Genomic DNA, 27,071 nt, shown 5'->3' on the forward strand with positions numbered 1-27,071 from the left:
GGTCAGTTTCTCGGTGCTAGGTCAGACTGTGGTCAGTTGGTAAGTTTCGTGTGGTGTCTGTCAGACTTTGGTCAGTTGTTCAGTTTCTGGTTTCGAGCTCATACTGTGGTCAGTTAGTCATTTGCTGGTGTCTAATTCAGATTGTGGTCAGTTTGTCACTTTTTGGTTGTCTCGGTCAGACTTTGGTCAGTTGGTCAGTTTCATGTTTCTATTTAATACTGTGGTCAGTTTCTCAGTTTCATGTAGGTCGCGGTCAGACTGTGGGCAGTTGGTTCGTTTTCTGGATTCTAGGGCAGACTTTGGTCAGTTGCTCAGTTTTTGGTTGACTCGGTCAGACAGTGGTCAGTTGGTCAGTTTCAGGTTTTTTAGTTCAGACTATGTTCAGTTGGTCAGTTGCTGGTTCCTAAGTCATACTGTGCTCAGTTGGTCAGTTTCAGGTTGTCTCGGTCAGACTGTGGTCAATTGGTTCGTTTCATGTTGCTAGATAAGACTGTGGTCAGTTGGATAGCTTCAAGCTATCTCGGTCAGACTGTGGGAAGTTGGTCAGTTTCTGCTTTCCAGGTCAGACAGTGGTCAGTTGGTCAGTTTCTGGTTGTCTCGGTCAGACTGTGCACAGTTGGTCATTTTCTGCTTGCTAGGTCATCCTGTGATCAATTTGTCAGTTGCTGGTTTCTTGATCAGACTCTGGTCAGCTCTGTCAGTTTCTGGTTCCTAGGTCAGACTGTGGCCAGTTGGTCAGTTTATCGTTCCAAGGTCAGACTGCGGTCAGTTGGTCCATTATGGTTTCTCGCTCAGAATGTGGTCAGTTGGTTACTTTCATAGTTTAAGTTCAGACTTTGATCAGTTGGTCAGTTTCTGGTTCTGAGGTCAGACTCTCGGCATTTGCTCAGTTTCTGGTTTCTAGATCCGACTGTGGTCAGTTGGTCTCTTTCTGGTTTCGAGGTCAGACTGTGGTCAGTTGCTATGTTTCGCGTTGTCTCGGTGAGACTGTGGTCAGTTGGTCAGTTTCTTGTTTCTAATTCAGACTGTGGTCAGTTGGTCAGTTTCTGGTTTCTAGTTCAGACTATGATTAGTTGGTCAGTTTCTGGTTTCTAGGCCAGAATGTGGTCAGTTGGTCAGTTTGTGGTTCCTAGGGCAGACTGTGGTCAGTTGGTCAGTTTCTGATTTCTACGTCAGACTTTGGTCAGCTGGTCAGTTTCTGGTTTCTAGGTCAGACTATGGTCAGTTGGTCAGTTTCTGGTTGTCTCGGTCAGTCTGTGGGCAGTTGGGCAGTTTCAGATATCGAGGTCAGACAGTGGTCACTTGGTCATTTTCTGGTTGTCTTGCTCAGACTGTGGTCAGTTGGTCAGTTTCTGCTTTTTCGGTGAGAGTGTGGTCAGTTTGTCAGTTTCTGGTTTCTAGCTCAGAATGTGATCAGTTGTTCAGTTTGTGGTTCCTAGATCAGGCTGTGGTCAGTTGGTCAGTTTCTAGTTTCTACGTCAGACTGTGGTCAGTTGGTCAGTTACTGTTTTCTCGGTCAGACTGTAGTCAGTTGGTCAGTTTCTGGTTTCGAGTTCAGAATGTGGTCAGTTGTTCAGTTAGTGGTTCCTAGATCAGGCTGTGGTCAGTTGGTCAGTTTCTGGTTTCTACGTCAGACTGTGGTCAGTTGGTCAGTTACTGGTTTCTAGGTCAGACTGTAGTCAGTTGGTCAGTTTCTGGTTTCTCGGTCAGACTGTGGCCAGTTGGTCAGTATCTGGTTCCTGGGTCAGACTGCGGTCAGTTGGTCCGTTATGGTTTCTCGCTCAGAATGTGGTCAGTTGGTTATTTTCAAAGTTTAAGTTCAGACTTTGGTCAGTTGGTCAGTTTCTGGTTCTGAGGTCAGACTCCAGGCATTTGCTCAGTTTCTGGTTTCTAGATCCGACTGTGGTCAGTTGGTCAGTTTCTGGTTTCGAGGTCAGTCTGTGGTCAGTTGCTATGTTTCGCGTTGTCTCGGTGAGACTGTGGTCAGTTGGTCAGTTTCTGGTTCCTAAGTCAGACTGTGGTCAGTTGGTCAGTTTCTGGTTTCTCGGTCAGACTGTGGTCAGTTGTTCAGTTTCTGGTTTCTTGGTCGGTGTCTGTGGTCAGTTGGTCAGTTTCTGGTTTCTATGTCAGACTGTGGTCAGTTGGTCAGTTTCTGGTTTCTAGGTCAGGATGTGGTCAGTTGGTCAGTTTCTGGTTTCTCGTTCAGACTGTGATCAGTTGGTCAGTTTCTGGTTTCTAGGTCAGGCTGTGGGCAGTTGGGCAGTTTCTGATTTCTCCGTCAGACTGTGGGCAGTTGGTCAGTTTCTGGTTGTTTTTAGGTCAGTTTCTTTGGTCAGTTTCTTACTTTTGTATGCTAGTTCATCCTGTGGTCAGTTGCTCACTTGCTTGTTGCTCGGTCAGACTGTATTCAGTTGGTCACTTTCTGTTTTCTTGGTCAGACTGTGGTCAGTTGGTCAGTTTCGTGTTGTCGGTCAGACTTTGCTCAGTTGGTCAGATTCGGGTTTCGAGCTCATACTGTGGTCAGTTGGTCAGTTGCTGATGCCTAAGTCAGATTGAGGTCATTTGGTCAGTTGCAGGATGTCTCGGTCAGACTGTGGGCAGTTGCTGAGTTTCTGGATTCTAGGGCAGACTTTGGTCAGTTGCTCAGATTTTGGTTGTCTCGGTCAGAGAGTGGTCAGTTGGTCATTTTCAGGTTGTTCAGGTCAGATTGTGGTCAGTTGGTCAGTTGCTGGTTCCTAGGTCATACTGCGCTCATTTGGTCAGTTTCAGGTTGTCTCTGTCAGACTGTGGTCAATTGGTCAATTTCTGCTTTCAAGGTCAGACAGTGGTCAGTTGGTCAGTTAGTGGTTGTCTCGGTCAGACTGTGCACAGTTGGTCAGTTTTTGCATGGTAGGTCATCCTGTGATCAATTGGTCAGTTGCTGGTTCCTTGATCAGACTGTGGTCAGCTGCGTCAGTTTCTGGTTTCCAGGTCAGACTGTGGTCAGTTGGTCAGTTTCTGGTTCCTAGGTCAGACTGTGGTCAGTTGGTCCTTTATGGTTTCTCGCTCAGAATGTGGTCAGTTGGTCATTTTCAAAGTTTTTAGGTCAGACTTTGGTCAGTTGGTCAGTTTCAGGTTTCTAGGTCAGACTGTGGTCAGTTGGTCAGTTTCTGGTTGTCTCGCTCAGACTGTGGGCAGTTGGTCAATTTCTGCTTTCAAGGTCAGACAGTGGTCAGTTGGTCAGTTACTGGTTGTCTCGGTCAGACTGTGCACAGTTGGTCAGTTTCTGCTTGCTAGGTCATCCTGTGGTCAATTGTTCAGTTGCTGGTGTATTGATCAGACTGCGGTCACTTCTGTCAGTTTCTGGTTTCTAGGACAGACTCTGGTCAGTTGGTCATGTTCTGGTTTCAATGACAGACTGCCGTCAGTTGGTCAGTTTCTGGTTCCTAAGTCAGACTGTGGTCAGTTGTTCAGTTTCTGGTTTCTAGGTCAGACTGTGGTCAGTTGGTCAGTTTCTGGTTTCTAGATTAGAATGTGGTCAGTTGATCAGTTTCTGGTTCCTCGGACAGACTGTGGTCAGTTGGTCAGTTTCTGGTTTCTCGGTCAGACTGTGGTCAGTTGGTCAGTTTCTGGTTTCTAGATTAGAATGTGATCAGTTGGTCAGTTTCTGGTTCCTAGGTCAGACTGTGGTCAGTTGGTCAGTTTCGGGTTATCTCTGTCAGACTGTGGTCAGCGGGTCAGTTTCTGGTGTCTCAGTCACACTGTGGTCAGTTGGTCAGTTTTTGGTTATCTCGGTCTGACTGTGGTCAGTTGGTCAGTTTCACGTTTCTCGTTCAGACTGGGGTCAGTTGGTCAGTTTCAGGTTGTCTCGGTCAGACTGTGGGCAGTTGGTGAGTTTCTGGATTCTAGGTCAGACTTTGGTCAGTTGGTCAGCTTTTGGATGTCTCGGTCAGACTGTGGGCAGTTGGTGAGTTTCTGGATTCTAGGGCAGACTTTAGTCAGTTGGTCAGTTGCTGGTTCCTAGGTCATACTGCGCTCATTTGATCATTTTCAGGCTGTGTCGGTCAGACTGTGGTCAATTGGTTAGTTTCAGGTATCTAGGTCAGATTTTGGTCAGTTGGTCAGCTTCAGGTTGTCTCGGTCAGACTGTGGGCAGTTGGTCAATTTCTGCTTTCAAGGTCAGACAGTGGTCAGTTGGTCAGTCACTGGTTGTCTCGGTCAGACTGTGCACAGTTGGTCAGTTTCTGCTTGCTAGGTCGTCCTGTGAGCAATGGTCAGTTGCTGGTTCCTTGATCAGACTGTGGTCAGCTCCGTCAGTTTGTGGTTTCTCGGTCAGGCTGTGGTCAGTTGGTCAGTTTCTGGTGCCTCGGTCAGACTGTGGGCATTTGTTCCGTTATGGTTTCTCGCTCAGAATGTGGTCAGTTGGTCATTTTCAAAGTTTTCAGGTCAGACTTTGGTCAGTTGGTCAGTTTCTGGTTCTGAGGTCAGACTGGTCAGTTGGTCAGTTTCGGGTTGTCTCTGTTAGACTTTGGTCAGTTGGTCAGTTTCGGGTTTCGATCTCATATTGTGGTCAGTTGGTCAGTTGCTGGTGTCTAAGTCAGACTGTGATCAGTTTGTCAGTTTCTGGTTGTCTCAGTCAGACTATGGTCAGTTGGTGAGTTTCAGGTTTCTAGGTCAGACTGTGGTCAGTTGGTCTGCTTCAGGTTGTCTCGGTCAGACTGTGGGCAATTGGTCCGTTATGGTTTCTCGCTCAGAATGTGGTCAGTTGATCATTTTCAAAGTTTTCAGGTCAGACTTTGGTCAGTTGGTCACTTTCTGCTTTCTAGGTCAGACTGTGGTCAGTTGGTCAGTTTCGGGTTGCCTCTGTCAGACTTTGGTCAGTCGGTCAGTTTCGGGTTTCGAGCTCATACTGTGGTCAGTTTGTCAGTTGCTGGTGTCTAAGTCAGACTATGGTCAGTTTGTCAGTTTCTGGTTGTCTCAGTCAGACTGTGGTCAGTTGGTCAGTTTCAGTTCTCTAGTTCAGACTGTGGTCAGTTGGAGTATGAGAAGAAGCTTGCAGGGAACATTAAGACGGATTGCAAAAGTTTCTATAGATATGTAAAGAGAAAAAGGTTAGTGAAGACAAATGTAGGTCCCCTGCAGTCAGAATCAGGGGAAGTCATAACTGGGAACAAAGAAATGGCGGACCAATTGAACAAGTACTTTGGTTCGGTATTCACGAAGGAGGACACGAACAACCTTCCGGTTATAAAAGGTATCGGGGGGTCTAGTAAGGAGTAGGAACTGAGGGAAATCCTTATTAGCCGGGAAATTGTGTTGGGGAAATTGATGGGATTGAAGGCCGATAAATACCCAGGGCCTGATGGACTGCATCCCAGAGTACTTAAGGAGGTGGCCTTGGAAATAGTGGATGCGTTGACAGTCATTTTCCAACATTCCATTGACTCTGGATCAGTTCCTATGGAGTGGAGGGTAGCCAATGTAACCCAACTTTTTAAAAAAGGAGGGAGAGAGAAAACAGGGAATTATAGACCGGTCAGCCTGACATCGGTAGTGGGTAAAATGATGGAATCAATTATTAAGGATGTCATAGCAGTGCATTTGGAAAGAGGTGACATGATAGGTCCAAGTCAGCATGGATTTGTGAAAGGGAAATCATGCTTGACAAATCTTCTGGAATTTTTTGAGGATGTTTCCAGTAGAGTGGATAAGGGAGAACCAGTTGATGTGGTATATTTGGACTTTCAGAAGGCGTTCGACAAGGTCCCACACAAGAGATTGATGTGCAAAGTTAGAGCACATGGGATTGGGGGTAGTGTACTGACATGGATTGAGAACTGGTTGTCAGACAGGAAGCAAAGAGTATGAGTAAATGGGTACTTTTCAGAATGGCAGGCAGTGACTAGTGGGGTACCGCAAGGTTCTGTGCTGGGGCCCCAGCTGTTTACACTGTACATTAATGATTTAGATGAGGGGATTAAATGTAGTATCTCCAAATTTGCGGATGACACTAAGTTGGGTGGCAGTGTGAGCTGCGAGGAGGATGCTGTGAGGCTGCAGAGCGACTTGGATAGGTTAGGTGAGTGGGCAAATGCATGGCAGATGAAGTATAATGTGGATAAATGTGAGGTTATCCACTTTGGTGGTAAAAACAGAGAGACAGACTATTATCTGAATGGTGACAGATTAGGAAAAGGGAGGTGCAAAGAGACCTGGGTGTCATGGTACATCAGTCATTGAAGTTTGGCATGCAGGTGCAGCAGGCGGTTAAGAAAGCAAATGGCATGTTGGCCTTCACAGCAAGGGGATTTGAGTACAGGGGCAGGGAGGTGTTGCTACAGTTGTACAGGGCATTGGTGAGGCCACACCTGGAGTATTGTGTACAGTTTTGGTCTCCGAACCTGAGGAAGGACATTCTTGCTATTGAGGGAGTGCAGTGAAGGTTCACCAGACTGATTCCCGGGATGGCGGGACTGACCTATCAAGAAAGACTGGATCAACTGGGCTTGTATTCACTGGAGATCAGAAGAATGAGAGGGGACCTCATAGAAACATATAAAATTCTGACGGGGTTAGACAGGTTAGATGCAGGAAGAATGTTCCCAATGTTGGGGAAGTCCAGAACCAGGGGTCACAGTCTAAGGATAAGGGGTAAGCCATTTAGGACCGAGATGCGGAGGAACTTCTTCACCCAGAGAGTGGTGAACCTGTGGAATTCTCTACCACAGAAAGTTGTTGAGGCCAATTCACTAAATATATTCAAAAAGGAGTTAGATGAGGTCCTTACTGCTAGGGGGATCAAGGGGTATGGCGAGAAAGCAGGAATGGGGTACTGAAGTTGAATGTTCAGCCATGAACTCATTGAATGGCGGTGCAGGCTAGAAGGGCCGAATGGCCTACTCCTGCACCTATTTTCTATGTTTCTATGTTTCTATGTCAGTTTCAGGTTGTTTCCGTTATACTGTGGGCAGTTGGTGATTTTCTGGATTCTCGGGCAGACTTTGGTCAGTTGCTCAGTTTTTGATTGTCTCGGTCAGACTCCGGTCTGTATGTTTCAGGTTGTCTAGGTCAGACAGTGGTCAGTGGGTCAGTTGTTGGTTCCTAGGTCAGACTGTGCTCAGTTGGTCATTTCCAGGTTGCCTCGGTTAGCCTGTGCACAGTTGGTCAGTTTCTGCTTCCTAGGTCAGTCTGTGGTCAGTTGGTCAGTTTCGGCTTGTCTCTGTCAGACTTTGGTCAGTCGGTCAGTTTCGGGTTTCGAGCTCATACTGTGATCAGTTGGTCAGTTGCTGGTGTCTAAGTCAGACTATGGTCAGTTTGTCAGTTTCTGGTTGTCTCAGTCAGACTGTGGTCAGTTGGTCAGTTTCAGTTTTCTAGTTCAGACAGTGGTCATTTGGTCAGTTTCAGGTTGTTTCGGTTATACTGTGGGCAGTTGGTGATTTCCTGGATTCTCGGGCAGACTTTGGTTAGTTGCTCAGTTTTTGGTTGTCTCGGTCAGACTCCGGTCTGTATGTTTCAGGTTGTCTAGGCCAGACAGTGGTCAGTGGGTCAGTTGCTGGTTCCTCGGTCAGACTGTGCTCAGTTGGTCAGTTCCAGGTTGCCTCGGTTAGACTGTGCACAGTTGGTCAGTTTCTGCTTGATGGTTCATCCTGTGGTCAATTGTTGAGTTGCTGGTTTCCTGATCAGACTGAGGTCTGTTTAGTCAGTTTCTGGTTTCGAGGTCAGACTTTGGTTAGTTGGTCAGTTTCTGATTGCTAGGTCAGACTGTGGGCAGTTCGTCAGTTTCTGGTTGTCTCGGTAAGACTGTGGTAAGTTGTTCAGTTTCTGGTTTCTTGGTCAGACTGTGGTCAGTTGGCCAGTTTCTGGTTTCTATGTCAGTCTGTGGTCAGTTGGTCAGTTTCGGCTTGTCTCTGTCAGACTTTGGTCAGTCGGTCAGTTTCGGGTTTCGAGCTCATACTGTGATCAGTTGGTCAGTTGCTGGTGTCTAAGTCAGACTATGGTCAGTTTGTCAGTTTCTGGTTGTCTCAGTCAGACTGTGGTCAGTTGGTCAGTTTCAGTTTTCTAGTTCAGACAGTGGTCATTTGGTCAGTTTCAGGTTGTTTCGGTTATACTGTGGGCAGTTGGTGATTTCCTGGATTCTCGGGCAGACTTTGGTTAGTTGCTCAGTTTTTGGTTGTCTCGGTCAGACTCCGGTTTGTATGTTTCAGGTTGTCTAGGCCAGACAGTGGTCAGTGGGTCAGTTGCTGGTTCCTCGGTCAGACTGTGCTCAGTTGGTCAGTTCCAGGTTGCCTCGGTTAGACTGTGCACAGTTGGTCAGTTTCTGCTTGATGGTTCATCCTGTGGTCAATTGTTGAGTTGCTGGTTTCCTGATCAGACTGAGGTCTGTTTAGTCAGTTTCTGGTTTCGAGGTCAGACTTTGGTTAGTTGGTCAGTTTCTGATTGCTAGGTCAGACTGTGGGCAGTTCGTCAGTTTCTGGTTGTCTCGGTAAGACTGTGGTAAGTTGTTTTGTTTCTGGTTTCTTGGTCAGACTGTGGTCAGTTGGCCAGTTTCTGGTTTCTATGTCAGACTGTGGTCAGTTGGTCAGTTTCTAGTTTCAATGTCAGAATGTGGCCAGTTGGTCAGTTTCTGGTTTCTCGGTCAGACTGTGGTCAGTTGGTCAGTTACGGGTTACTATTCAGACTGTGGTCAGTTGGTCAGTTTCTGGTTTCAGGATCAGACTGTGATCAGTTGGTCAGTTTCTGGTTTCAGGATCAGACTGTGATCAGTTGGTCAGTTTCTGGTTTCTAGGTCAGACTGTGGGCAGTTCGTCAGTTTCTAGTTGTCTCGGTAAGACTGTGGTAAGTTGGTCAGTTTCTGGTTTCTAAGTCAGACAGTGGTCAGTTGGTCAGTTTCTGGTTGTTTTTAGGTCAGTTTCTATGGTCAGTTTCTTACTTTTGTTTGCTAGTTCATCCTGTGGTCAGTTGCTCACTTGCTTGTTGCTCGCTCAGACTGTGGTCGGTTGCTCAGTTGCTGTTTTCTAGGTCAGACTGTAGTCAGTTGGTCAATTTCTGGTTACTAGGTCAGACTTTGGTCAGTTGGTCAGTTTTGGGTTTCGAGCTCATACAGTGGTCAGTTGGTCAGTTGCTGATGCCTAACTCAGACTGTGGTCAGTTGGTCAGCTTCAGGATGTCTCGGTCAGAGTATGGTCATTTGGGTCAGTTTCTGGTTTCTAGTTCAGACAGTGGTCAGTTGGTCACTTTCAGGTTTCTATTTCAGATTGTGGTCAGTTGGTCTGTTTCAAGTTTCTAGGTCAGACTGTGGTCACTTGGTCAGTTTCTGGTTTAGAGGTCAGACTGTGGTCAGTTGGTCAGTTTCTGGTTTCTATGTTATAATGTGGTCAGTTGGTCAGTTTCTGGTTCCACGTCCAGACTGTGGTCAGTTGGTCAGGTTCTGGTTTCTTGGTCAGACTGTGGTCAGTTGGTCAGTTTCTGGTTTCTATTTCAGACTGTGATCAGTTGGTCAGTTTCTGGATTCTAGGTCAGAATGAGGACAGTTGGTCAGTTTCTGGTTTCTAGGTCAGACTGTGGACAGTTGATCTGTTTCTTGTTGTTTTTAGATGAGTTTCCTTGGTCAGTTTCTGACTTTTGTTTGCTAGTTCATCCTGTGGTCAGTTGCTCACATGCTTATTGCTCGGTCAGTCTGTGATCAGTTGCTCAGCTGCTCTTTTCTAGGTCAGACTGTGGTCAGTTGGTCAGTTTCGGGTTGTCTCTGTCAGACTTTTGTCAGTTGGTCAGTTTTGGGTATCGAGCTCATACTGAGGTCAGTTGTTCATTTACTGATTCATAAGTCAGACTGTGGTCAGTTGGTCAGTTTCAGGTTGTCTCGGTCAGAGTATGGGCAGTTGGTGAGTTTCTGGATTCTAGGGCAGACTTTGGTCAGTTGCTCAGTTTTTGGTTGTCTCGGTCAGACAGTGGTCAGTAGGTCATTTTCAGGTTGTTTAGGTCAGACTGTGGTCAGTTGGTCAGTGGCTGCTTTCTCGGTCAGACTGTGCACAGTTGGTCAGTTTCTGCTTGCTAGGTCATTCTGTGATCAATTGGTCAGTTGCTGGTTTCTTGAACAGACTGTGGTCAGTTCCGTCAGTTTCGGGTTTATAGGTCAGACTGTGGTCAGTTGGTCAGTTTCTGGTTCCTAGGTCAGACTGTGGTCAGTTGCTATGATTCGCGTTGTCTCGGTGAGACTGTGGTCAGTTGGTTAGTTTCTGGTTTCTAGGTCAGAATGTGGTCAGTTGTTCCGTTTCTGGTTTCTAGGTCAGACTGTGGGCAGTTGGACAGTTTCTGGTTGTTATTAGGTCAGTTTCTGTGGTCATTCTCTTACTTTTGTTTGCTAGTTCATCCTGTGGTCAGTTGGTCACTTGCTTATTGATCGGTCAGACTGTGGTCAGTTGCTCAGTTGCTGTTTTCTAGCTCAGACTGTGGTCAGTTGGTCAGTTTCGGGTTGTCTCTGTCAGACTTTGGGCAGTTGGTCAGTTTTGGGTATCGAGCTCATATTGTGGTCAGTTGGTCAGTTGCTGATGACTATGTCAGACTGTGGTCAGTTGGTCAGTTTCAGGTTGTCTCGGTCAGACTATGGGCAGTTGGTGATTTTCTGGTTTCTCGGGCAGACTTTGGTCAGTTGCTCAATTTTTGGTTGTCTCGGTCAGACAGTGGTCAGTTGGTCAGTTTCAGGTTGTTTAGGTCAGACTGTGGTCAGTTGGTCAGTGGCTGGTTCCTAGGTCATAGTGTGCTCAGTTGGTCTGTTTCAGGTTGTCTCGGTCAGATTGTGGTCAATTGGTTCGTTTCAGGTTTCTAGGTCAGACTCTTGTCAGTTGGATATCTTCAAGTTGTCTCGGTCAGATTGTGGGCAGTTGGTCAGTTTCTTCATTCTCGGTCAGACAGTGGTCAGTTGTTCAGTTTCTGGTTGTCTCGGTCAGACTGTGCACAATTGGTCAGTTTCAGCTTGCTCGGTCATCATGTGATCAATTGGTCAGTTGCTGGTTTCTTGATCAGACTGTGGTCAGTTCCGTCAGTTTCTGCTTCCTAGGTCAGATTGTGGTCAGTTGCTATGATTTGCGTTGTCTCGGTGAGACTGTGGTCAGTTGTTCAGTGTCTGGTTTCTAAGTCAGACTGTGGTCAGTTGGTCAGTTTCTGTATTTTAGTCAGACTGTGGTCAGTTGGTCAGTTTCTGGTTCCTAGGTCAGACTGTGGTCAGTTGGTCAGTTTCTGGTTTCGAAGTCAGATTATGGTCAGTTGTTCAGTTTCTGGTTTCTAAGTCAGAATGTGGGCAGTTGGTCAGTTTTTGTTTTCTACGTCAGACTCTGGTCACTTGGCCTGTTTATGGTTGTCTCGGTCAGACTGTGCACAGTTGGTCAGTTTCTGCTTGCTGGTCATCCTGTGGTAATTGGTCAGCTGCTGCTTTCTTGATCAGACTGTGGTCAGTTCCGTCAGTTTCTGGTTTATAGGTCAGAATGTGATCAGTTGATCACGTTCTTGTTTCTAGGTCAGACTGCGGTCAGCTGGTAAGTTTCGGGTTGTTTAGGTCGGACTGTGGTCAGTTGGTCAGTTTCTAGTTCCTTGGTCAGACTGTGGTCAGTTGGTCAGTTTCTGGTTTCTAGGTCATTTTATGAACAGTTGCTCAATTTCAGGTTTCTAGGTCAGAATGTGGAAAATTGATCTGTTTCAGGTTGTCCCAATCACACCGTGGGCAGTTGGTCAATTTCTGGTTGCTAGGTCAGACTGTGGTCTGTTGGTTAGAATTGGTTTTCTCGATCAGACTGTGGTCAGTTGGTCATTTTCAGGTTGTCTCGGTCAGACCGTGGGCAGTTGGTCAGCTTCTGGTTGCTAGGTCAGACTGTGGTCAGTTGGTCAGTTTTTGGTTTCTAGTTCAGATTGTGATCAGTTGGTCAGTTTCTGGTTTCTAAGTCAGACTGTGGTCAGTTGGTCAGTTTCTTATTTCTAGGTCAGACTGTGGTCAGTTGTTCAGTTTCTGGTTTCTAGGTCAGACTGTGGTCAGTTGATCAGTTTCTGTTTGTCCAGGTGAGACTGTGGTCAGTAGGTCAGTTTCTGGTTTCTAGGTCAGACTATGGTCAATTGGTCAGTTGCTGGTTTCGAGGTCAGACAGTGGTCAGTTGTTCAGTTTCTGGTTTCTAGGTCAGACTGTGGTCAATTGGTCAGTTTCTGCTTTCGAGTTCAGACTGTGGTATGTTGGTCAATTTCTGGTTTCCATGCCAGACTGTGGTTAGTTCGTCATTTTCTGATTCCTAGCTCAGACTTTGGTCAGTTGGTCAGTTTCAAGTTGTCTCGGTCAGACTGTGGTCAGTTGGTCAATTTCGGTTTGTCTCTGTCAGACTTTTGTCAGTTGCTCATTTTCTGATTCCTAGGTCAGACTGTGGTCACTTGGTCAGTTACTGGTTTCGAGGTCAGACTCTGTTCAGTTACTGTCTGCTCAGTCACACTGTGGTCAGTTGGTCCTTTTCTGCTTTCTATGTCAGACTGTGGTCAGTTTCTTTATTTCGGGTTGTCTCGGTTGCACTGTGGTCATTTCTTCAGTTCTGGTTTCGAGGTCAGTCTGCGATCAGTTGGTCAATTTTTGTTTTCAAGGTCAGACTGTGGTCACTTGGTCAATTTCGGATTGTCTCTGTCAGACTTTTGTCAGTTGCTCATTTTCTGATTCCTAGGTCAGACTGTGGTCACTTGGTCAGTTAATGGTTTCGAGGACAGACTCTGTTCAGTTATTGTCTGCTCAGTCAGACTGTGGTCAGTTGGTCCTTTTCTGCTTTCTATGTCAGACTGTGGTCAGTTTGTCTATTTCGGGTTGTCTCGGTTAAACTGTGGTCATTTCTTCAGTTTCTGGTTTCTAGGTCAGTCTGCGGTCAGTTGGTCAGTTTCTGTTTTCAAGGTCAGACTGTGGTCAGTTGGTCAGTTTCTGATTTCTAAGTCAGACTGTAGTCAGTTGGTCAGATTCTGTTTTCAATTTCAGACTGTGGTCAGTTGGTCAGGTTCTGGTTTTTAGGTCAGACTGTGGTCAGTTGGTCAGTTTCTGGTTTCTGGGTCAGACAGTGGTCAGTTGGTCAGTTTCTAGTTTCGAAGTCAGATTATGGTCAGTTGCTCAGTTTCGGGTTTCTATGTCAGACTGTGGTCAGTTGGTCAATTTCTGGTTTCCAATCAGACTGTGGTCAGTTAGTCAGTTCCTGGTTTAGAGGTTAGAATGTGGCCTTTTGATCAGTTGCAGGTTGCTTTGTCAGACTGTGGTTAGTTGGTCATTTTCTGGTTTCTAGGTTAGACTGTGGTCAAGTTGTCAATTTCATGTTTCTAGGTCAGAATATGATCAGTTGGTCAATTTCTTGTGTCTTTGTCAGAATGTGGTCAGTTGGTCAGTTTCTGGTTTCTGGGTCAGACAGTGGTCAGTTGGTCAGTTTCTAGTTTCGAAGTCAGATTATGGTCAGTTGCTCAGTTTCGGGTTTCTATGTCAGACTGTGGTCAGTTGGTCAATTTCTGGTTTCCAATCAGACTGTGGTCAGTTAGTCAGTTCCTGGTTTAGAGGTCAGAATGTGGCCTTTTGATCAGTTGCAGGTTGCTTTGTCAGACTGTGGTTAGTTGGTCATTTTCTGGTTTCTAGGTTAGACTGTGGTCAAGTTGTCAATTTCATGTTTCTAGGTCAGAATATGGTCAGTTGGTCAATTTCTTGTGTCTTTGTCAGAATGTGGTCAGTTGGTCAGTTTCTGGTTTCTGGGTCCGACTGTGGTCAGTTGGTCAGTTTCTGGTTTCTAAGTCAGACTGTGGTCAGTTGGTCAATTTCTGTTTTCTACGTTGGACTGTGGTCAGTTGTTCAGTTTCTGGTTTCTAGGTCAGACTGTGGTCAGTTGGTCAGTTTCTGATTTCTGGGTCAGATTGTGGTCAGTTGGTCAGTTTCTGATTTCTAGGTCAGACTGTAGTAAGTTGGTCAGTTTTGGGTTGTATAGGTCAGACTGTGGTCAGTTGGACAGATTCGGATTATCTCTCTCAGACTTTTGTCAGTTGGTCAGTTTCTGATTTCTAGATCATTCTGTGGTCAGTTCGTCAGTTTCTGATTCCAAGGTCAGACTCTGGTCAGTTAGTCTGTATCAAGTTGTCTCGGTCAGACTGTGGTCAGTTGGTCAGTTTCGGATTGTCTCTGTCAGACTTTTGTCAGTTGGTCAATTTCTGGTTGACTAGGTGAGAGTGTGGTCAGTAGGTCAGTTTCTGGTTGCTAGGTCAGACAGTGGTCAGTTGTTCAGTTTCTGGTTTCTAGGTCAAACTGTGGACAGTTGGTCAGTTTCGGGTTGTCACTGTCAAACTTTTGTCAGTTGGTCAGTTTCTGATTTCGAGGTCAGACTGTGGTCAGTTGGTCAATTTCTGGTTAATAGGCCAGACTGTGTTCAGCTCGGCAGTTTCTGAATCCTAGCTCAGTCTGTGGTCAGTTGATCAGTTTCTGTTTGTCGAGGTGAGAGGGTGGTAAGTAGGTCAGTTTCTGGTCATAGGTCAGACTGTCATCAGTTGGTCAGTTGCTGGTTTTGAGGTCAGATCGTGGTCAGTTGGTCAGTTTCTTGTTTCTAGGTCAGACTGTGGTCATTTGGTTTGTTTCCGGTTGCTAGGTCAGACAGTGGTCAGTTGTTCAGTTTTTGGTTTCAAGGTCAGACTGTGGTCAGTTGACCAGTTTCGGATTTCTAGGTTAAACTGTGATGAGTTGGTCAGTTTCTGGTTTCTAGGTCACAATGTGGTCAGTTGGTCAGTTTTTTGTTTCTAGTTCAGATTATGATCAGTTGGTAAGTTTCTGGTTTCTAGGTCACAATGTGGTCAGTTGGTCAGTTTTTTGTTTCTAGTTCAGATTATGATCAGTTGGTAAGTTTCTGGTTTCTAAGTCAGACTGTGGTCAGTTGGTCAGTTTCTGTTTTCTAGGTCAGACTGTGGTCAGTAGTTCAGTTTCTGGTTTCTTGGTCAGATTGTGGTCAGTTGATCAGATTCTGTTTGTCTAGGTGACAGTGTGGTCAGTAGGTCAGTTTCTGATTTCCAGGTCAGACTGTGGTCAGTTGGTCAGTTGCTGGTTTCGAGGTCAGACAGTGATCAGTTGTTCACTTTCTGGTTTCTAGGTCAGATTGTGGTCAGATAGTCAGTTTCGGGTTGTCTCTGTAAAACTTTTTTCAGTTGGTCAGTTTCTGCTTTCGAGGTCAGACTGTGGTCATTTCGTCAATTTCTGGTTTCTAGGACAGACAGTGGTGAGATCGGTAGTTTCTGATTCCTAGCTCAGACTATGGTCAGTTGGTCAGTTTCAAGTTGTCTCGGTCAGACTATGGTCAGTTGGTCAATTTCGGTTTTGTCTCTGTCAGACTTTTGTCAGTTGCTCATTTTCTGATTCCTAGCTCAGACTGTGGTCAGTTGGTCAGTTTCTGTTTTCAAGGTCAGACCGTAGTCAGTTGGTCAGTTTCTGTTTTCAAGGAAAGACTGTGGTCAGTTGGTCAGGTTCTGGTGTTTAGGTCAGACTGTGGTCAGTTGGTCAGTTTCTGGTTTCTGGGTCAGACAGTGGTCAGTTGGTCAGTTTCTAGTTTCGAGTATGGTCAGTTGCTCAGATACGGGTTTCTATTTCAGACTGTGGTCAGTTGCTCAGTTTCTGGTTTCCTATCAGACTGTGGTCAGTTGGTCAGTTCCTGGTTTCGAGGTCAGAATGTGGCTTGTTGATCAGTTTCTGGTTGATTTGTCAGACTGTGGTCAGTTGGTCAGTTTCTGGTTTCTAGGTAAGACTGTGGTCAAGATGTCAATTTAAAGTTTCTAGGTCAGAATATGGTCATGTGGTCAATTTCTTGTTTCTTGGTCAGAATGTGGTCAGTTGGTAAGTTTCTGGTTTGTAAGTCAGACTGTGGTCAGTTGGTCAGTTTCTGTTTTCTAGGTCAGACTGTGGTCAGTTGTTCAGTTTCTGCCTAATTGGTCAGACTGTGGTCAGTTGATCAGTTTCTGGTTGTCTAGGTGAGAGTGTGGTCAGTAGGTCAGTTTCTGATTTCTAGATCAGACTGTGGTCAGTTGGTCAGTTGCTGGTTTCGACGTCAGACAGTGATCAGTTGTTTACTTTCTGGTTTCTAGGTCAGACTGTGGTCAGTTGGTCAGTTTCGGGTTATCTCTGTCAAACTTTTGTCAGTTGGTCAGTTTCTGCTTTCGAGGTCAGACTGTGGTCAGTTCGTCAATTTCTGGTTTCTAGGCCAGACAGTGGTCAGTTCGGCAGTTTCTGATTCCTAGCTCAGACTGTGGTCTGTTGGTCAGTTTCAAGTTGTCTCGCTCAGACTGTGGTCAGTTGGTCAATTTCGGTTTGTCTCTATCAGATTTTGTCAGTTGCTCATTTTCTGATTCCTAGGTCAGACTGCGGTCACTTGGTCAGTGACTGTATTCGAGGTCAGACTCTGTTCAGTTACTGTCTGCTCAGTCAGACTGTGGTCAGTTGGTCCTTTTCTGCTTTCTATGTCAGACTATGGTCAGTTTGTCTATTTCGGGTTGTCTCGGTTAAACTTTGGTTATTTCTTCAGTTTCTGGTTTCGAGGTCAGTCTGCGGTCAGTTGGTCAGTTTCTGTTTTCAAGGTCTGACTGTGGTCAGTTGGTCAGTTTCTGGTTTCTGAGTCAGACTGTTGTCAGTTGGTCAGTTTCTGTTTTCAAGGTCAGACTGTGGTCAGTTGGTCAGGTTCTGGTATTTAGGTCAGACTGTGGTCATTTGGTCAGTTTCTGGTTTTTGGGTCAGACAGTGGTCAGTTGGTCAGTTTCTAGTTTCGAAGTCAGATTATGGTCAGTTGCTCAGTTTCGGGTTTCTATGTCAGACTGTGGTCAGTTGGTCATTTTCTGGTTTTCTATCAGACTGTGGTCAGTTGGTCAGTTCCTGGTTTCGAGGTCAGAATGTGGCTTGTTGATCAGTTTCAGGTTGATTTGTCCGACTGTGGTCAGTTGGTCAGTTTCTGGTTTCTAGGCAAGACTGTGGTCAAGATGTAAATTTCAGGTTTCGAGGTCAGAATATGGTCATGTGGCCAATTTCTTGTTTCTTGGTCAGAATGTGGTCAGTTGTTCAGTTTCTGGTTTCTAGGTCAGACTGTGGTCAGTTTGTCAGTTTCTTGTTTCTGGGTTAGACTGTGGTCAGTTAGTCAGTTTCTGGTTTCGAAGTCAGACTGTGGTCAGTTGGTCAATTTCTGATTTCTATGTTAGACTGTGGTCAGTTGTTCAGTTTCTGATTTCTAGGTCAGACTGTGGTCAGTTGGTCAGTTTCTGGTTTCTGGTTCAGACTGTGGTCTGTTGTTCAGTTTCTGATTTCCATTTAGACTGTTGTAATTTGGCAAGTTTTGGGTTGTATAGGTCAGACTGTGGTCAGTTGGACAGTTTCAGGTTGTCTCTGTCAGACTTTTGTCAGTTGGTCAGTTTCTGATTTCTAGGTCAGACTGTGGTCAGTTCGTCAGTTTCTGATTCCCAGGTCAGACTCTGGTCAGTTGGTCAGTTTCAAGTTGTCTCGGTCAGACTGTGGTCAGTTGGTCAGTTTCGCGTTGTCTCTGTCAGACTTTTGTCAGTTGGTCAGTTTCTGTTTGTCTCGGTGAGAGTGTGGTCAGTAGGTCAGTGTCTGGTTTCAAGGTCAGACTGTGGTCAGTTGGTCAGTTTCTGGTTTCTAGGTCAGCCTATGGTCTTTTGGTTTGTTTCCGGTAGCTAGGTCAGACAGTGGTCATTTGTTCAGTTTCTGGTTTCTAGGTCAGACTGTGGTCAGTTGGTCAGTTGCTGGTTTCGAGGTCAGATCTTGGTCAGTTGGTCAGTTTCTGGTTTCTAGGTCAGCCTGTGGTCATTTGGTTTGTTTCCGGTTGCACGGTCAGACTGTGGTCAGTTGGTCAATTTCTGGTTTCTGGGCCAGACTGTGGGCAGTTGGTCAGGTGTTGCTTCTAGCTCAGACAGTAGGCAGTTGGTTAGTTTTTACTTGCTAGGTCACCTGTGGAAAGTTGGTCAGTTGGTGGTTGCTAGATCAGTCTGTGTTCAGTTTGTTACATTTTGGTTGCGAGGTCATCCTGTGGTCAATTGTTCAGTTGCTGGTTTCTTGATCAGACTGGTCAGTTCCGTCAATTTCTTCTTTCTAGGTCAGACTGTGGTCAGTTCGTCAGTTTCGGGTTGTCTCGCTCAGACTGTGGTCAGTTGGTCACTTTCTGGTTATCTCTGTCATACTTTGTTCAGTTGGTCAGTTTTGGGTTTCAAGGTCAGACTGTAGTCAGTTGCTCAGTTTCTAGTTTCTAGGTCAGACTGTGATCACTTGGTCAGTTTCTGGATTCTAGGTCAGATTGTGGACAGTTGGTCAGTTTCTGGTTTCGAAGTCAGATTGTGGTCAGTTGGTCAGCTTCTGGCTTCTCCGACAGACTGTGGTCAGTTGGTCAGTTTCTGGTTTCGAAGTCAGATTGTGGTCAGTTGGTCAGTTTCTGGTTTCGAAGTCAGATTGTGGTCAGTTGGTCAGTTTCTGGCTTCTACGTCAGACTGTGGTCATTTGGTCAATTCCTGGTTTCTTGGTCAGTCTGTGGTCAGCTGGTCAGTTTCTGGTTTCCAGTTCAGACTGTGGTCAGTTCATCAGTTTCAGGTTGCTCGGTCAGACTGTGGTCAGTTGGACTGTTTCTGGTTTCTTGGTTAGACTGTGTTCAGTTGGTCAGTTTCTGTTTTCGAGGTCACAATGTGATCAGTTGGTCAGTTTCTGGTTTCTAGGTCAGACTGTGGTCAGTTGGGCAGTTTCTGGTTCCTACGTCAGACTATGGTCAGTTGGTCAGTTTCTGGATGCTCGGATAAACTGTGGTCAGTTGGTCAGTTGCTGGTTGCAAGTTCAGATATTGGTCAGTTGGAGAGTTTCTGATTTCTCGGCCAGACTGTGGTCAGTTGTCAGTTTCTGGTTTTAAGGTCAGACTGTGGTCAGTTGGTCTGTTTCAGGTTGTCTCGGTCAGACTGTGGTCATTTCTTCTGTTTCTGGTTTCTTGGTCAGTCTGTTGTCAGTTGGTCAGTTTCTGCTTTCAAGGTCAGACTGTGATCAGTTTGTCAGTTTCTGGGTTCTAGGTAGACTTTGGTCAGTTGATCAGTTTCTGATTGCTTGGTCAACTGTAGTAAGTAGGTCAGTTTCGGGTTGTATAGGTTAGACTGAGGTCAGTTGGACAGTTTCTGATTTCTTGGTCAACTGTAGTAAGTTGGTCAGTTTCGGGTTGTATAGTTTAGAATGTGGTCAGTTGGACAGTATCGGGATGTATCTGTCAGACTTTTGTCAGTTGGTCAGTTTCTGATTTCTAGGTCAGACTGTGGTCAGTTCGTCAGTTTCTGATTCCTAGGTCAGACTGTGGTCAGTTTTTGAGTTTCAAGTTGTCTCGGTCAGTTTGTGGTCAGTTGGTCAGTTTCGGGTTGTCTCTGTCAGACTTTGACAATTGGTCAGTTTCTGGTTTCTAGGTCAGACTATCGTCAGTTGGTCAGTTTCTGGTTCCTGTGGCAGACTGTTGGCAGTTGGTCAGTTGTTGCTTCTATCTCAGTCAGTAGGCAGTTGGTTAGTTTTTACTTGCTAGGTCACCTGTGGAAAGTTGGTCAGTTGGTGGTTGCTAGATCAGTCTGTTTTCAGTTTGTTACATTTTGGTTGCGAGGTCATCCTGTGGTCAATTCGTCAGTTGCTGGTTTCTTGATCAGACTGGTCAGTTCCGTCAGTTTCTTCTTTCTAGGTCAGACTGTGGTCAGTTCGTCAGTTTCAGGTAGCCAGTTCAGACTGTGTTCATTTAGTACATTTCTGGTTTCTAGGTCTGACTGTGGTCAGTTGCTCAGTTTATCGTTGTTTCGTTCAGACTGTGGTCAGTTGGTCAGTTTCTGGTTTCTAGTTCAGCCTGTGGGCAGTTGGTCAGTTGCTGGTTTCTAGTTTAGACTGTGGAAGGTTGGTCAGTTGGTGGTTTCTAGTTCAGACTGTGGTCAGTTGGTCAGTTTCTTTGTCTAGTTCAGACTGTGGTCAGTTGGTCAGTTTCAGGTAGCTAGGTTAGACTGTTGTCAGTAGGTCAGTTTCTGGTTTCTGGGTCAGACTGTGGTCAGTTGCTCAGTTTCTCGTTGTCTTGTTCAGACTGTGGTCAGTTGGTCAATTGCTGGTTGCTAGGTCAGACTGTTGTGAGTCGGTCAGTTTCTGGTTTCTAGGTCAGACTGTGGTCATTGGTCAGTTTCTGGTTGTCTCGGTCAGAAAGTGGTCAGTTGGTCAGTTGCATGTTGCTCGGTCCGAAAGTGGTCAGTTGGTCACGTTCTGGTTTCAAGATCAGACTGTGGTCAGTTGGTCAGTTTCTGGTTTCTAGGTCAGCCTGTGGTCAGTTGGTCAGTTGCTGGTTTCTAGTTCAGACTGTGGTCAGTTGGTCAGTTTCTGGTACCTTGGGCAGATTGTGGGCAGTGGGTCAGATGCTGGTTCTAGGTCAGACTGGAGGCAGTTGGTTAGTTTTTACTTGGTAGGTCACCTGTGGAAAGTTGGTCGGGTTTTTGGTAGCTAGATCAGTCTGTGTTCAGTTTGTTACTTTTGGTTGCTCGGTCATCCTGTGGTCAATTGGTTTGTTTCTGGTTTCTAGGTCAGACTGTGGTCAGTTGGTCAGTTTCTGGTTTCTAGGTTAGACTGTGGTCAGTTGCTCCGTTCTGGTTTCTGGGTCAGACTGTGGTCAGTTGGTCAGTTTCTAGTTTCTAGGTCAGATTGTGGTCACTTGGTCAGATTCTGGTTTCTAGGTCAGATTGTGGACAGTTGGTCAGTTTCTGGTTTCGAAGTCAGATTGTGGTCAGTTGGTCAGTTTCTGGTTTCGAAGTCAGATGATGGTCAGTTGGTCAGTTTCTGGCTTCTACGTCAGACTGTGGTCATTTGGTCAATTCCTGGTTTCTTGGTCAGTCTGTGGTCAGCTGGTCAGTTTCTGGTTTCCAGGTCAGACTATGGTCAGTTGATCAGTTTCAGGTTGCTCGGTCAGTCTGTGGTCAGTTGGATTGTTTCTGGTTTCTAGGTTAGACTGTGTTCAGTTGGTCAGTTTCTGTTTTCGAGGTCATAATGTGGTCAGTTGGTCAGTTTCTTGTTTCTAGTTCGGCTTGTGGTCCGTTGTTCAGTTTCTGGTTTCTAAGTCAGACTGTGGTCAGTTGGTCAGTTTCTGTTTTCTAGGTCAGACTGCGGTCCGTTATTCAGTTTCTTGTTTCTTGGTCAGACTACGGTCAGTTGGTCAGTTTTGACTTGTCTCGTTGAGATTGTGGTCAGTACATCAGTTCCTGGTTTCTAGGTCAGAATGTGGTCAGTTGGTCAGTTTCTGATTTCTAAGTCAGACTGTGGTCAGTTGGGCAGTTTCTGGTTCCTAGGTCAGACTGTGGTCAGCTGGTCAGTTTCTGGTTGCTCGGTTAAACTGTGGTCAGTTGGTCAGTTGCTTGTTGCAAGTTCAGACTGTGGTCAGTTGGTGAGTTTCTGATTTCTCGGTCAGACTGTGGTCAGTTGTTAGTTTCTGGTTTTAAGGTCAGACTGTGGTCAGTTGGTCTGTTTGAGGTTGTCTCGGTCAGACTGTGGTCATTTCTTCTGTTTCTGGTTTCTTGGTCAGTCTGTTGTCAGTTGGTCAGTTTCTGCTTTCAAGGTCAGACTGTGGTCAGTTTGTCAGTTTCTGGATTCTAGGTCGACTGTGGTCAGTTGGTTAGTTTCTGGTTTCTGGGTCTGACTGTGGTCAGTTGCTAAGTTTCTGATTTCTAGGTCAACTGCAGTAAGTTGGTCAGTTTCGGGTTGTATATTTTAGACTTTTGACAGTTGGTCAGTTTCTGATTTCTAGGTCAGACTGTGGTCAGTTCGTCAGTTTATGATTCCAAGGTCAGACAGTGGTCAGTTGGTCAGTTTCAAGTTGTCTCGGTCAGTTTGTTGTCAGTTGGTCAGTTTCTGTTTTCAAGGTCAGACTGTGGTCAGTGGTCAGTTTCTGGTTTCTAAGTCAGACTGTATTCAGTTGGTCAGTTTCTGTTTTCAAGGTCAGACTGTGGTCAGTTTGTCAGGTTCTGGTTTTTAGGTCAGACTTTGGTCAGTTGGTCAGTTTCTGGTTTCTGGGTCAGACAGTGGTCAGTTGGTCAGTTGCTGGTTTCCAATCAGACTGTGGTCAGTTGGTCAGTTCCTGGTTTCGAGGTCAGAATGTGGCCTGTTGATCAGTTTTGGGTTGCTTTGTCAGACTGTGGTCAGTTGGTCAGTTTCTGGTTTCTAGGTTAGACTGTGGTCAAGCTTTCAATTTCAGGTTTCTAGGTCAGAATATGATCAGTTGGTCAATTTCTTGTTTCTTGGTCAGAATGTGGTCAGTTGGTCAGTTTCTGGTTTGTAAGTCAGACTGTGGTCAGTTTGTCAAATTTCTCGTTTCTAGATCAGACTGTGGTCAGTTTGTCAGTTTCTGGATTCTAGGTCGACTGTGGTCAGTTGGTTAATTTCTGGTTTCTGGGTCAGACTGCGGTCAGTTGTTAAGTTTCTGATTTCTAGGTCAACTGTAGTAAGTTGGTCAGTTTCGGGTTGTATAGTTTAGAATGTGGTCAGTTGGACAGTATCGGGATGTATCTGTCAGACTTTTGTCAGTTGGTCAGTTTCTGATTTCTAGGTCAGACTGTGGTCAGTTCGTCAGTTTCTGATTCCTAGGTCAGACTGTGGTCAGTTTTTGAGTTTCAAGTTGTCTCGGTCAGTTTGTGGTCAGTTGGTCAGTTTCGGGTTGTCTCTGTCACACTTTGACAATTGGTCAGTTTCTGGTTTCTAGGTCAGACTATCGTCAGTTGGTCAGTTTCTGGTTCCTGTGGCAGACTGTTGGCAGTTGGTCAGTTGTTGCTTCTATCTCAGTCAGTAGGCAGTTGGTTAGTTTTTACTTGCTAGGTCACCTGTGGAAAGTTGGTCAGTTGGTGGTTGCTAGATCAGTCTGTTTTCAGTTTGTTACATTTTGGTTGCGAGGTCATCCTGTGGTCAATTCGTCAGTTGCTGGTTTCTTGATCAGACTGGTCAGTTCCGTCAGTTTCTTCTTTCTAGGTCAGACTGTGGTCAGTTCGTCAGTTTCAGGTAGCCAGTTCAGACTGTGTTCATTTAGTACATTTCTGGTTTCTAGGTCTGACTGTGGTCAGTTGCTCAGTTTATCGTTGTTTCGTTCAGACTGTGGTCAGTTGGTCAGTTTCTGGTTTCTAGTTCAGCCTGTGGGCAGTTGGTCAGTTGCTGGTTTCTAGTTCAGACTGTGGAAGGTTGGTCAGTTGGTGGTTTCTAGTTCAGACTGTGGTCAGTTGGTCAGTTTCTTTGTCTAGTTCAGACTGTGGTCAGTTGGTCAGTTTCAGGTAGCTAGGTTAGACTGTTGTCAGTAGGTCAGTTTCTGGTTTCTGGGTCAGACTGTGGTCAGTTGCTCAGTTTCTCGTTGTCTTGTTCAGACTGTGGTCAGTTGGTCAATTGCTGGTTGCTAGGTCAGACTGTTGTGAGTCGGTCAGTTTCTGGTTTCTAGGTCAGACTGTGGTCATTGGTCAGTTTCTGGTTGTCTCGGTCAGAAAGTGGTCAGTTGGTCAGTTGCATGTTGCTCGGTCCGAAAGTGGTCAGTTGGTCACGTTCTGGTTTCAAGATCAGACTGTGGTCAGTTGGTCAGTTTCTGGTTTCTAGGTCAGCCTGTGGTCAGTTGGTCAGTTGCTGGTTTCTAGTTCAGACTGTGGTCAGTTGGTCAGTTTCTGGTACCTTGGGCAGATTGTGGGCAGTGGGTCAGATGCTGGTTCTAGGTCAGACTGGAGGCAGTTGGTTAGTTTTTACTTGGTAGGTCACCTGTGGAAAGTTGGTCGGGTTTTTGGTAGCTAGATCAGTCTGTGTTCAGTTTGTTACTTTTGGTTGCTCGGTCATCCTGTGGTCAATTGGTTTGTTTCTGGTTTCTAGGTCAGACTGTGGTCAGTTGGTCAGTTTCTGGTTTCTAGGTTAGACTGTGGTCAGTTGCTCCGTTCTGGTTTCTGGGTCAGACTGTGGTCAGTTGGTCAGTTTCTAGTTTCTAGGTCAGATTGTGGTCACTTGGTCAGATTCTGGTTTCTAGGTCAGATTGTGGACAGTTGGTCAGTTTCTGGTTTCGAAGTCAGATTGTGGTCAGTTGGTCAGTTTCTGGTTTCGAAGTCAGATGATGGTCAGTTGGTCAGTTTCTGGCTTCTACGTCAGACTGTGGTCATTTGGTCAATTCCTGGTTTCTTGGTCAGTCTGTGGTCAGCTGGTCAGTTTCTGGTTTCCAGGTCAGACTATGGTCAGTTGATCAGTTTCAGGTTGCTCGGTCAGTCTGTGGTCAGTTGGATTGTTTCTGGTTTCTAGGTTAGACTGTGTTCAGTTGGTCAGTTTCTGTTTTCGAGGTCATAATGTGGTCAGTTGGTCAGTTTCTTGTTTCTAGTTCGGCTTGTGGTCCGTTGTTCAGTTTCTGGTTTCTAAGTCAGACTGTGGTCAGTTGGTCAGTTTCTGTTTTCTAGGTCAGACTGCGGTCCGTTATTCAGTTTCTTGTTTCTTGGTCAGACTACGGTCAGTTGGTCAGTTTTGACTTGTCTCGTTGAGATTGTGGTCAGTACATCAGTTCCTGGTTTCTAGGTCAGAATGTGGTCAGTTGGTCAGTTTCTGATTTCTAAGTCAGACTGTGGTCAGTTGGGCAGTTTCTGGTTCCTAGGTCAGACTGTGGTCAGCTGGTCAGTTTCTGGTTGCTCGGTTAAACTGTGGTCAGTTGGTCAGTTGCTTGTTGCAAGTTCAGACTGTGGTCAGTTGGTGAGTTTCTGATTTCTCGGTCAGACTGTGGTCAGTTGTTAGTTTCTGGTTTTAAGGTCAGACTGTGGTCAGTTGGTCTGTTTGAGGTTGTCTCGGTCAGACTGTGGTCATTTCTTCTGTTTCTGGTTTCTTGGTCAGTCTGTTGTCAGTTGGTCAGTTTCTGCTTTCAAGGTCAGACTGTGGTCAGTTTGTCAGTTTCTGGATTCTAGGTCGACTGTGGTCAGTTGGTTAGTTTCTGGTTTCTGGGTCTGACTGTGGTCAGTTGCTAAGTTTCTGATTTCTAGGTCAACTGCAGTAAGTTGGTCAGTTTCGGGTTGTATATTTTAGACTTTTGACAGTTGGTCAGTTTCTGATTTCTAGGTCAGACTGTGGTCAGTTCGTCAGTTTATGATTCCAAGGTCAGACAGTGGTCAGTTGGTCAGTTTCAAGTTGTCTCGGTCAGTTTGTTGTCAGTTGGTCAGTTTCTGTTTTCAAGGTCAGACTGTGGTCAGTGGTCAGTTTCTGGTTTCTAAGTCAGACTGTATTCAGTTGGTCAGTTTCTGTTTTCAAGGTCAGACTGTGGTCAGTTTGTCAGGTTCTGGTTTTTAGGTCAGACTTTGGTCAGTTGGTCAGTTTCTGGTTTCTGGGTCAGACAGTGGTCAGTTGGTCAGTTGCTGGTTTCCAATCAGACTGTGGTCAGTTGGTCAGTTCCTGGTTTCGAGGTCAGAATGTGGCCTGTTGATCAGTTTTGGGTTGCTTTGTCAGACTGTGGTCAGTTGGTCAGTTTCTGGTTTCTAGGTTAGACTGTGGTCAAGCTTTCAATTTCAGGTTTCTAGGTCAGAATATGATCAGTTGGTCAATTTCTTGTTTCTTGGTCAGAATGTGGTCAGTTGGTCAGTTTCTGGTTTGTAAGTCAGACTGTGGTCAGTTTGTCAAATTTCTCGTTTCTAGATCAGACTGTGGTCAGTTTGTCAGTTTCTGGATTCTAGGTCGACTGTGGTCAGTTGGTTAATTTCTGGTTTCTGGGTCAGACTGTGGTCAGTTGTTAAGTTTCTGATTTCTAGGTCAACTGTAGTAAGTTGATCAGTTTCGGGGTGTATATTTTAGATTGTGGTCAGTTGGACAGTTTCGGGTTGTCTCTGCCAGATTTTGACAGTTGGTCAGTTTCTGATTTCTAGGTCAGAATGTGGTCAGTTCGTCAGTTTATGATTCCTAGGTCAGACAGTGGTCAGTTGGTCAGTTTCAAGTTGTCTCGGTCAGTTTGTGGTCAGTTGGTCAGATTCTGTTTTCATGGTCAGACTGTGGTCAGTGGTCAGTTTCTGGTTTCTAAGTCAGACTGTAGTCAGTTGGTCAGTTTCTGTTTTCAAGGTCAGACTGTGGTCAGTTGGTCAGGTTCTGGTTTTTAGGTCAGACTGTGGTCAGTTGGTCAGTTCCTGGTTTCGAGGTCAGAATGTGGCCTGTTGATCATTTTTGGGTTGCTTTGTCAGACTGTGGTAAATTGGTCAGTTTCTGGTTTCTAGGTTAGACTGTGGTCAAGCTGTCAATTTCAGGTTTCTAGGTCAGAATATGGTCAGTTGGTCAATTTCTTGTTTCTTGGTCAGAATGTGGTCAGTTTGTCAGTTTCTGGTTTGTAAGTCAGACTGTGGTCAGTTGGTCAATTTCTCGTTTCTAGGTTAGACTGTGGTCAGTTGTTCAGTTTCTGGTTTCTATGTCAGACTGTGGTCAGTTGGTCAGTTTATGATTGTTCGGTCAAACTGTGGCCAGTTGGTCAATTGCTGGTTGCAAGGTCAAACTGTGGTCAGTTAGTCAGTTTCTGGTTTCTAGGTCAGACTGCGGTCAGTTGGTCAGTTTCTGGTTTCCAGGTCAGATTGTGGTCAGTTGGTCTGTTTCAGCTTGTCTCAGTCAGACTGTGGTCACTTGGTCAGTTAATGGTTTCGAGGACAGACTCTGTTCAGTTACTGGCTGCTCAGTCAGACAGTGGTCAGTTGGTCAGTTTCTGCTCTCTACGTCAGACGGTGGTCAGTTTGTCTATTTCGGTTTGTCTCGGTTAAACTGTGGTCATTTCTTCAGGATCTGGTTTCTAGGTAAGCCTGTAGTCAGTTGGTCAGTTTCTGGTTTCTATGTCACACAGTGGTCAGTTGGTCAGTTTCTGGTTTATAGGTCAGACTCTGGTCTGTTGGTCAGTTCCTGGTTTCGAGGTCAGACTGTGGTCAGCGAGTGAGTTTCTCGTTTCTAGGTCAGACTGTGGTCAGTTGATCAGTTACTGGTTGCTAGGTCACAATGTGGCCTGTTGATCAGTTTCACGTTGCTTGCTATGACTGTCGTCAGTTGGTCAGTTGGTCAGTTTCTGATTTCTAAGTCAGACTATGGTCAG

This window comes from Pristiophorus japonicus, unplaced genomic scaffold (genome assembly GCF_044704955.1).
Source record: "Pristiophorus japonicus isolate sPriJap1 unplaced genomic scaffold, sPriJap1.hap1 HAP1_SCAFFOLD_511, whole genome shotgun sequence".
Classification (NCBI taxonomy): domain Eukaryota; kingdom Metazoa; phylum Chordata; class Chondrichthyes; family Pristiophoridae; genus Pristiophorus; species Pristiophorus japonicus.